The sequence below is a fragment of the Aotus nancymaae genome, unplaced genomic scaffold (genome assembly GCF_030222135.1).
Source record: "Aotus nancymaae isolate 86718 unplaced genomic scaffold, 86718_ANA_hifiasm-v0.15.2.pri h1tg000029l, whole genome shotgun sequence".
In the NCBI taxonomy this organism is placed as follows: domain Eukaryota; kingdom Metazoa; phylum Chordata; class Mammalia; order Primates; family Aotidae; genus Aotus; species Aotus nancymaae.
The window spans coordinates 20,568,672-20,578,512 of record NW_026988442.1 but is presented as its reverse complement, the minus strand read 5'-3'; the positions used below and the strand labels follow the sequence as shown (position 1 = coordinate 20,578,512).

Genomic DNA, 9,841 nt, shown 5'->3' with positions numbered 1-9,841 from the left:
GGTGGGACAGGGGAGGGGTGCTGGTTTTCTTTCTCATGGAATCCCCCAAGGCTTAGCGATTGGGAGGGCAGGCTGTGGAGTCAGAATTCGCGAACTCAAATCCTGGCTCTGCCACTGCTAGCTGTGTGATCTCGATCAAATAAACGTTGCATCTCTGAGCTCAATGTCTTCATATGTAAAAAGGGTAAGGATGCCTTCCTTAGAGTGTTGTTAGAATGGAATGGTATAGCGTGTGAAAACAACCCACCGAAGTGCATGGTATTGGGGCCTCATTTATTTGTTGAGCGCCCCCGTTGTAAGAAACACCTGGCTGGGGTCTGTCCTATACAGGGAGGATGCTGCCTGTGTTCCGCCCCCTGGGGCCTGTTGGGTCATTTCTTATATTTCCACCAGGTGGCGCTGTGGCCATTCGCACCGCTGATGCTCAGTCCATCGCTGGCACAAAGCTTCAAAGTGGCTTCCAGTCTCCTTCCCAGCCAGAAGGCTGTCTGCAGGTACCTAAGTGGCCGTCCCACTCTGCTTGAACCTCTCAGAGATGGGGCACTCACTGTTCCCAGGCTGAAGAGGCGTTTGGGCTGGTCTGAGAGTCTCTATCCTTTGGGAGGGGGCAGCTGGACCCTGGAGGACTGGGGAAGCCCAGATGGAAAGTCATGACCTGACCAGGGTTGGGAGGGGTTTAGGTGAGGCCGCGAGGTGCTCAGGAGGTGCTCACTCTCAGTGTGCAAGGGTGGGGCCGACCTCACTGGAGGCCTCATGAAGACACCTTGGGGCTGGGCTGTGGCCAGTCCATGGGTTTAGACCTGCCTGTCCTCACTCATCCACAACAGTATAGAGCACCCACCACGTGCCAGGCTCCATATGAACTCACCTGTTTCTCTTAGGAACCCGAGCTAGTAGGCCAGTCCTGGTGGCTCACGCCTGTAATCCCAGTACTTTGGGAGGCCGAGGTGGGTGGATCACGAAGTCAGGAGTTTGAGACCAGCCTGGCCAATATGGTGAAATCCCATCTCTACTAAAAATACAAAAAGTAGCTGGGCATGGTGGCGCACACCTGTAATCCAAGCAACTTGGGAGGTTGAGGCAGGAGAATCCCTTGAACCCGGGAAGTGTAGGTTGCAGTGAGCCAAGATCGCGCCACTGCACTCCAACCTGGGTGACAGAGTGAGATTTTGTCTCAAAAAAAAAAAAAAAAAAAAAGAAGAACCCTAGCTAGTAAGAAGTATTATTATACGCATTTTTCAGAGAAGAAAATTGACATAGAGACAAATTAAGTAACTTACAGGTAAAAAGTGGCAACGCTGAGGTTTGAACGCTGGCAGTTTGGCTCTAGGCATCACCTCTTAGCCATTCTCTTCCTCTGCTGTGCTGACCCGTCCATTCTTCCTTCCCTCTCTCTACCAGTCTCCCCATCTAGCACACATTTGCTGAGCTGTCACTCTATGGGTCCCAGTGGGGAGCAAAGCCAGACATTGCCCTGGCCCTCATGGTGTTTTCAGCCCATTGGATGGAGACCTGGCTCTGCCATGACTTTATCCTGTGACGTTGGAGAAGTCATTTAACTTCACGGTGCCTCAGCGTCTTCACTGTGAAATGGGTATGAGAATCCTGCCCTCGTTGAGTTTTGGGGGAGGATGGAGTGACTCCAACCTCTAGCTGCAGCCTGGCACCAAGGGGAGCATGGGCAGTGGTGGCCATGACTGTGATTGGCATCAGCATGGAGAGGCTCCTTCCAGCCCATGCGGGACTGGACCCAGAGTCAGGTGCCCGGGTGGCTACGTGGAAGAATGGAAGAAGAATCCAGTCAGGATCCGACTTTCCTGGGCTTGAATCTTGGCTTTGGCACCACGAGGGTCTGAGACTCATGATTTTGGACAAGCCTCTTCATCTTTCTGAGTTTTCCCTTAAAAACAGGAATGACTAATACCAACCTTGTGGTTTCCTTGTGGCTGTTCTATGAAGTAACAAGCGCTTGGCACATAATGGGCACCTTTGTAAAATTTCATTTCCTGTCCTCAAGAGGAATCAGATGGCCGGGTAAACCCAGGGATCAGCACATCTGGAGTTCTTGGCGCCTCCCCTTCTCCCAAGGAAGGCCTGGACCTTGTGGGATGGGCTGCAGGGTTCTATTTTTTTCTTTTGCTTTCTTTCTTTGTTCTTGTTTCAATTTTGTTTCTTGTGAAAGAGGCGGTGGTGTATATTTCTCAGCTGCCCGTGCATGGGACTCCATGCTAGCCGTGCACGGGACTCCATGTTAGCTGTCTGGGTGCAAAAAGGGCTGCATGTTGCCTTCTTAACACTCAGGGCAGTAGGAGGGTCAGTTGTTGGGTATGGGACACTGGGGTCGCCTCTCTGGACCTGAGGCTTCCTGAGATGCCATGCTCCAGATGGCAGGGGGAAGGCTGAGGGCTGAGAGGCTGCTGAGGGCTGGGAAGCCCTGTCCAGTCCAGCCTCTTCCAAAGTCTCGGGCTGTCCTGGGTGTCCTGATGCTTCTGCTGCTCCTGCCCAGGGATTAGAGCAGGGCCGAGCTGTGGCCCTGCGCTGGGGTGTTGAGCCCGGTTGAGGTGGCGGTGGGTGGTTGCTCAGGGGCTGGATTTAGGACAGCTGGGCGGTGAGGAGTAGCTGCCCTGTAATCTGCCCCAGGGGGCTGGCATCACCCCTGCCCCATCTCCATCACCTTCTCCGTGCATCCCAATGCTGGAAGCCTCATAGCAGGGTCACCTCCTGCTTCTTCCTGCTGGGTATTTCCACACACAGTGTCCCTGATACTGTAGCCACATCTGACCTTCCATCTCAGAGAAGAGGAAACCAGGATGAGATGTGACCCACCCAAGGTCCTGCAACGAGGAAGCATCAGCATCCAGTGGAGATTCACACTCAGCTCTGCCTGGCTCCGTCCCTCCCTCTTCTTCCTCCCCCCCGCCCCCACTCCTTCAGCTGCTAATTTTAATGGCCTTTTGATTATACTCCTCTTCTTGAAGAGAGATTAATCATTATTAATGAATTTGGACTGCTCCAGTGTAAATGAGCCAATGGAGCCCGTGGTGGGTAGCTGGCCAAGCCGTGCAGGCAGCGGGCATCTCAGGACCAGGCCCTGTGGACCACAGAGAGCCCTGGTATAGACTCGTGTCAGCCATTTATCTCCCTTTCCAATTAAACCAGGCGCTTGGCTGGAAGGGGTGTCTTTATCCTGGAGCTGGGGGCCCCCCTCCCCACCCAGCAGTCCCCCTTGGCCTGGTAAATGGGAAATGAAGGTGGCTGCAGTGGGTCCCAGCCCTCATCCCCCATGCTGGGTTGTTTTCTTGGCAGCAAGACCTAGGGAGCCTCCCGTGACCGAATTTAGGTTTGTTTTCAAAAACCGAACGGAGAGAAATAATCCTAGTGGGCAAACAAAACAAAACGACAAAAACCAAACCAAACCTCTTATGAGATCTGCCAGTCCCGAGCCTCGGCCCCACGCTGTGTGCACTTCCTGGCATTTGACCACCTTTGCCACCAGCCCCTGCTGCTGGGCCCTTGAGCCAGCCCCAAAGCTCGTGAGTCCGTGTCCTCTGCGTGGAATGGGGGTTACATTATACACATCTCCGGGTTTGGGAGGCGATCGAAGGAGATGGGGGATAGGGATGCGTTTTGTAAATGAGGACTTCTGATGATAATTTTATCATAGGCAGGAGACAGACACACTCACACGCCCCCAAATCACTAATGCGGCCTCCCTCTGAAGGTGCTCCTCGCTTCTTGAGACGGGGATGATTACTCAGTGGGTTCTGTGTAATTATTTAATCAAGCCCCAGTGAGTCCTCAGTGTGTGGAGCTGGGCGGCTGACCAGGCCCCAACCTCCCCTCCTCCTGCAAGGAGGCATAATCAGAGATGCTGAGAGGGAGGAGAAGCCCCAAGCACTCCTTTTCTTTGAGCAACAACTGGGCTGTGTGGGAGGGACAGCCGGGAGGGAGGGAGCCAGGTCACCTTGGGGCTCTCCTCAACTGAGGACAGGGCAGGAGGGGTCTTTAGAGACCTGTTTATGCAGTCCTTTCTCTTTGAGGACACTGAGGACCAGAGAGGAAAAGGCAGCAGATCCCATGGTTCCCCAGCTGTAGGCCTGGCTTCTGCCACTCGTTCCCTCCCTCCTCCCTCCTTTCCTCCCTCCCTCCCTCCCTCCCTCATTCCCTCCCTTCCTTCCTTCTTTCCTTCCTTCCTTCCTTCCTACTTCCATCCCTTCCTCCCTCCCTTCCTTCTCTCCTCCTTTCCCATCGATTCCTTTCCCCTCTCCTTCCTTCCCCTCCCCTTCCTTCTTTCCCTCCCCTCTCCTCCTCTCTTTCTTATTATACAAGTACGGAACAGATGGCCAGGTGCAGTGGCACATGTCTGTAATCCCAGGACATTGGGAGGCTGAGGTGGGTGGGTCACCTGAGGTCAGGAGTTTGAGACCAGCCTGGCCAACACGGTGAAACCTCATCTCTACTAAAAATACAAATATTAACTGGGTGTAGTGATGGGCACCTGTAGTCTCAGCTACTCAGGAGGCTGAGGCAGGAGAATCGCTTGAACCCAGGAGGTGGAGGCTGTAGTGAGCCAAGATGGCATCACTGCACTCCAGCCTTGGTGACAGAATGAGACTGTGTCTCAAAAAACAAACAACAAAAAAGTACTGAACAGATGCATGGATTCTCATGGGCAAACATGCTGATGATACAACAAAAGCAAAGGCCTCCCCTGATCCATCTCTTCTCCCCACCCAAATTCCCACGCCCCTCCTCAGGGCCAACCCCAGCTCCCAGTCTGGAGACTCCTTCCAGACTTTCTCCCACGCATTCACACATTCACCTAAGTTCATGTAGAAGTTCTAGTTAGGTGTTTACTTTGGTTCACGTAAACATTCCTGACAAAGCTGTCTAGACCAGTTCTCACTGTGGGAGGAGGGAGAGTGGGCTGGGGAGGGAATTTTACTCCCCAGGAGACATTTGACACCATCTGAAGATGTTTTTGATCATTGTGACTGGGGAGGGAGGTGCTCCTGACATCTGATGTGTATAGACCAGAAACGCTGCTAAACATCCTACCACGCCCGGGACAGCCCGCAGCACGAAGGCTGATGCAGCCCACAATGTCAATAGTGCCAAGGTTGAGGAATCCTGGTCTGGAATGTTCTCAGCTTGCTTTTTTCTAATAATAATAAATAATATATCTTGGAAATCTTGGCAGGTTAGCCGAGATCTTTCCGTCATTCCGATGACTTCCATGTCTTCTTCTGACTACATTGCAGTCCATCCATCTCATTCCCTTTTGATTGATTTCAGGTGGTTTCTGATTTGGGGGATTAATGGAAACACTTGTTCTTCTCTGGTTTGGATGCTTGGGAGTGGGATTGCTATGTCAAGGCGATAGTTATTGGTTGATTGATTTATGAAGTCCTCATATAGTGCCTCTATTTTAAGTACAACATGCACTTATTTATTATTATTATTATTTCTTTGAGATGGAGCCCTGCTGTGTTGCCCAGGCTGGAGTGCAGTGGCATGATCTTGGCTCTCTGCAACCTCTGCCTCCCGGGTTCAAGCGATTCTCCTGCCTCAGTCTCTCGAGTAGCTGGGATTATAGGCATGTGCCGCCTCGCCTGGCTAATTTTTGTATTTTTAGTAGAGATGGGGTTTCTCCATGTTGGTGAGGCTGGTCCCAAACTCCTGACCTCAGGTGATAAGCCTGGCTTGACCTCCCAAAGTGCTGGGATTACAGGCATGAGCCACCACACCCGGCCACAACATACATTTATTTTTAACTTTGATAGATACACTGTGCTCTTCTGCAAAGGCTGTGCCAGGTTACCCTCTGTCCTTTCCTATCTCAAAGCCACAGTTTCAAGGCAAATGATATAACTAAAAGTTTCGAGTTGTAGTTACTGTCTCCAAGAGGACTAAAGAAAACCCAACCTTCCTAGGGTGGATGTGGGCCTGGTCTTGCCAGCCCCAATGCCAGCCTTTGCCATAGGCCCCCCAGCATGTAGCTGGCAAGGGACAGACTCATCCATTCCCACCAGCGCTGTGCAGCAGGCAGGGGAAGAACTGGGACAGGCTGGGAGCCCTTGTTTTGCAGCTGAGGCTCAGCAAGGCTGTGTGATTTGCCCACTAGCTCTGAGAAGTCACATCCTCCTAGATCCCTTAGTGGGATGCCCAGGGTTGAGCACGGGGAGAGAGCAGGCATGCAGTGAGGCTGGGCCATGGTTATGGACACTGGGACTTCTCATAGTTACATCAGCTGAATACCCTACTAGGTCCCTCATGGTCCTGGGGCCAAGGTTGCCAGGTTTTTCTTAAGATGGAGTTTCGCTCTTGTTGCCCAGGCTGGAGTGCAATGGCACCTCTCAGGTTCAAGGGATTCTCCTGCCTCAGCCTCCCGAGTAGGTGGGATTACAGACATGCACCACTACGCCCAGCTAATTTTGTATTTTTAGTAGAAAAGGGTTTCTCCATGTTGGTCAGGCTGGTCTGGAACTCCCGACCTCAGTTGATCCACCCACCTCGGCCTCCCAAAGTGCTGGGATTATAGGCGTGAGCCCGCATGCCCGGCTGGGTTGCCAGGCTTTACAGGACATCCATGCAATAGCTGGGACATTCTTACCCTAAAAACATTGTTCATTGTTTATCTGAGATTTGAATGTAACTGAGCAACTGTGTTTTACCTGGTGACCCTCCCTGCCGCTCGCTGCACTGTGTCTTCGCCATGGATCAAGGGGAGGAAGGGGCAAATGGCTGGGACCAGACAGCCTCTCCGTTTCTCACCTACCCCTTTCTCCCCTCTCTCCCGCTTCTCTCAGAGGCTGAATACCCATATTCGAGAGCTGCTTCTTGCCTATATGTGAATGGCAAGGTTGGAACGGAAGGTGGCAGACGTGTCCAGGGCAGCACTGATGGCTGGACTGACCCCACCTCCCCCCATCGTCCATACTTAGAGCCAGCGGCCACTGCAAGTGTAATTAGTTAATAAATCATCCCGAGTGATAAATAGAATGATAGATGCAGGTTTCACTTGATCACTTTTTTATTAAGGAGAAATAAATCAGCGCCACATTGTTGCTGTAAACCTTTCAAACTGGTCAGATCCTGGCTGGTAGAAGCTGATTAACATGGCCACGTGTAGAGACCATTTGTAGCTGATCATTGAGACCAATCAATCCCTGTCATGTTCCCTTCCTAGAAGAGGTGGCAGAAGTCAGGTGCTGTTCCACCATCCACTGCTCCTGTGGCTTCTTGCTGCACGGACACTCGGGAGAGAGTGTGAGGAGTGTGCTTTGGTGCCAGACAGCCCAGATTCCAACCCCAGCTGAGCCACCAACCAGCTGTGTGACCCCAGCTAGCTGTCAACCCCTCTTCTGGCCTCAGCTTCCTAAACAAGAGCCAGACACTGGATCTTCCTTAGAGAGTTGTTCTGAGCATTATGGTGTCAAACTTCTTGATTTCAGGACCCCATTATGTGCCTAAAAATTGTTGAAGACCCCCCGCACCTCATGAACTTTTGCTTATGTGAGCTGTATCAATATTTACTATATTAAAAATTAAAAGAGGAATCAAAACAATTTATTTATGTACCAACTTAAACAATCATAAGCCCATTATAGATCAACATAAATAATATTTTTAATGAAAAAAACTGTATTTTCTAAAGTAAGAAGAATGTGAGAAGAGTGTCATTGTACTATATTTTTCTGCAAATCTTTAGAGTCTCATATCTATTTTTTTTTTGAGACAGTCTCACTCTGTTGCCCAGGCTGGAGTGCAGTGGTGCGATCTTGGCTCACTGCAACCTCTACCTCCGGGTTCAAGTGATTCTTACGCCTTAGCCTACCGAGTAGCTGGGACTACAGGCACACACCACCACACCTGGGTGTTTCTTTTGTAGTTTTAGTAGAGACAGGGTTTCACCATGTTGCCCAGGCTAGCCTCCAACTCCTGAGCTCAGGCAATCCACTGTCCTCAGCCTCCCAAAGTTCTGGGATTACAGGCAAGAGCCATCGTGCCCGGCCACATATCTACTTTTGCATTCAATTCATTCTGATAAGTTGTTTTGGTTTAAGGGTGTGAAGAAAATCTGGTCTCATTCCAATACGTGGTTGGAAAAGGGAGGAGGATTTTAATAGTCTTTTCAGGTAATTGTGGCTACATCAAGTAGCCTCTGGAAAACCCCCCCACATACCCATGGAAGAATGAGAGTAAAAAGGCAAATAATATCTTAGCATTATTATGAAAATGGTTTTGACTTTGCAGATACCCTGAAAGGGTTCCAGGGGCCCCAGACCACGCTTTGAGAACCACTGAAATGAAGACAGCATGGAGAAGGACCTGGACACGGAGGTGATCCTCTGGAGACGCCGAATCCTGCCCGTGGCCTATGTCTTGCTAGGTCTTAAAGAGCCTACTTTTGGCTGGGTGCAGTGGCTCACACCTGTAATCTCAGCACTTTGGGAGGCTGAGGTGGGAGGACCACTTGAGGCCAGGAGTTTGAGACCAGCCTAGCCAACATTGTAAGACCTCGTCTCTTTAAAAAAAATAAAATAAAAAAAGAGCCTACTTTCTTCTCCTCCCACACACCCTCTGTGGAGGTAGTGCTGATGTCTTCCCTGTGCTTATCCAGGTCCTCTGCCCACCTCCTCCCCCTGCACTGGCCCTGGGTGCTGACCCGTGAGTGCATTACAAGCTTCCAACTTCTGGAGTGGCTTCAACCAATGGGAGGCTCTAGCTGGAGACTGGAGGGTGGGAGGACAGTGAGGTTTGGGGCATCTATTTCCCCAGCTCCCTCTCTACCAGGTCGGTGACAGAAGCTGCAGCTGCTGTTAGCAGCCCCTTCTCTCTCCAGGCCCCACTAACGGCTCTCCTCTTTGTCCCTGCAGGCCTCGGTGTGGTTAAGGACTGCTGCTGTCCCTGGAGTGTGGCACCATCCTGGTTTTTTGCTCACTTAAAAAATTAAACCCTCCTCAATTGCTGCCTGTTTCCTGTGGGATTCTGACTGATGCATGGTTTCCTGGGAAAACCGTTTCTGGATAAAATTGGAGGAAATACATCGAATGAGGAATGCGAGTAACTCCACCCCATCCAATTGCATGGGCTTCACGGTTTGGTTTACAAAGTGCCTTCCCAGCCTTCATGTATGAGTTCCTTGATAGAATCTCTGAGAGGCCAGGTCCAGAGAGGACAGACCTGCCTAAGGTCACACAGTGGTTAAATGGTCTTGGAGGGTGGGGTCTTGGATGCCCTTGTGACCTACACCACTTCCAGGAGCTATGTGGATCTTGAGGATCCCTTCCTTCTAGGCCCCCTTGCCCTGGCTGTATCTACCCTAGAACCCTCCGTCCAAGTCCCTCACCCCATCTTCTGCAACCATAGCAAGTGTTCATAGCAGGTCCTTCCAGCCTCCTCCTAGCCAGGTGCTCTTAGCTGGCATTCCACCTTTAGCTCTGTCCCCAGCATGGCCTATGGATGGCTGATGCTCACCTGCCCAGGGCCCGTGGTTGCCTCACTCATTTTTCTCTGCTCCTGACCAAGCCCCCTCTCTTTTCATAACTCCATGCCTTTGCCCATGTTCTTTCTTCTCTCACCTGTCCTCTCTGGACAAACACGTGCTCATTGTTTGTCTTCTGGAAAGCCTTCCCTGACTGTGGCTCTTCATTCTTCCCTGTAGAACTAAGTTATTCCTTCTAGGTGACTCTGTGCACATCTTGGATATGTCAGTATTATACCTTGCTATAGCACCTTTCTCCTTCCTTCTCCTCCTCCTCCTAATTCTTCTCCCTTTCTTTGTCTCCACCCCACCCATTTCTTACCATACTCCCGACCCCTCAATGTGTGTATCAGT

The 9,841-nt window shown here is 51.1% G+C and overlaps 1 long non-coding RNA gene across 1 annotated transcript; it reads left to right on the top strand.

The window, feature by feature from the left end:
- Positions 1 to 424: 424 nt before the first annotated feature.
- Positions 425 to 8,967, top strand: LOC135276929 (uncharacterized). The gene is made up of 3 exons (XR_010344476.1): positions 425 to 494; positions 8,257 to 8,343; positions 8,880 to 8,967. It is a non-coding gene; the product is annotated as an uncharacterized LOC135276929 (long non-coding RNA).
- The last annotated feature ends 874 nt before the right edge of the window (positions 8,968 to 9,841 follow it).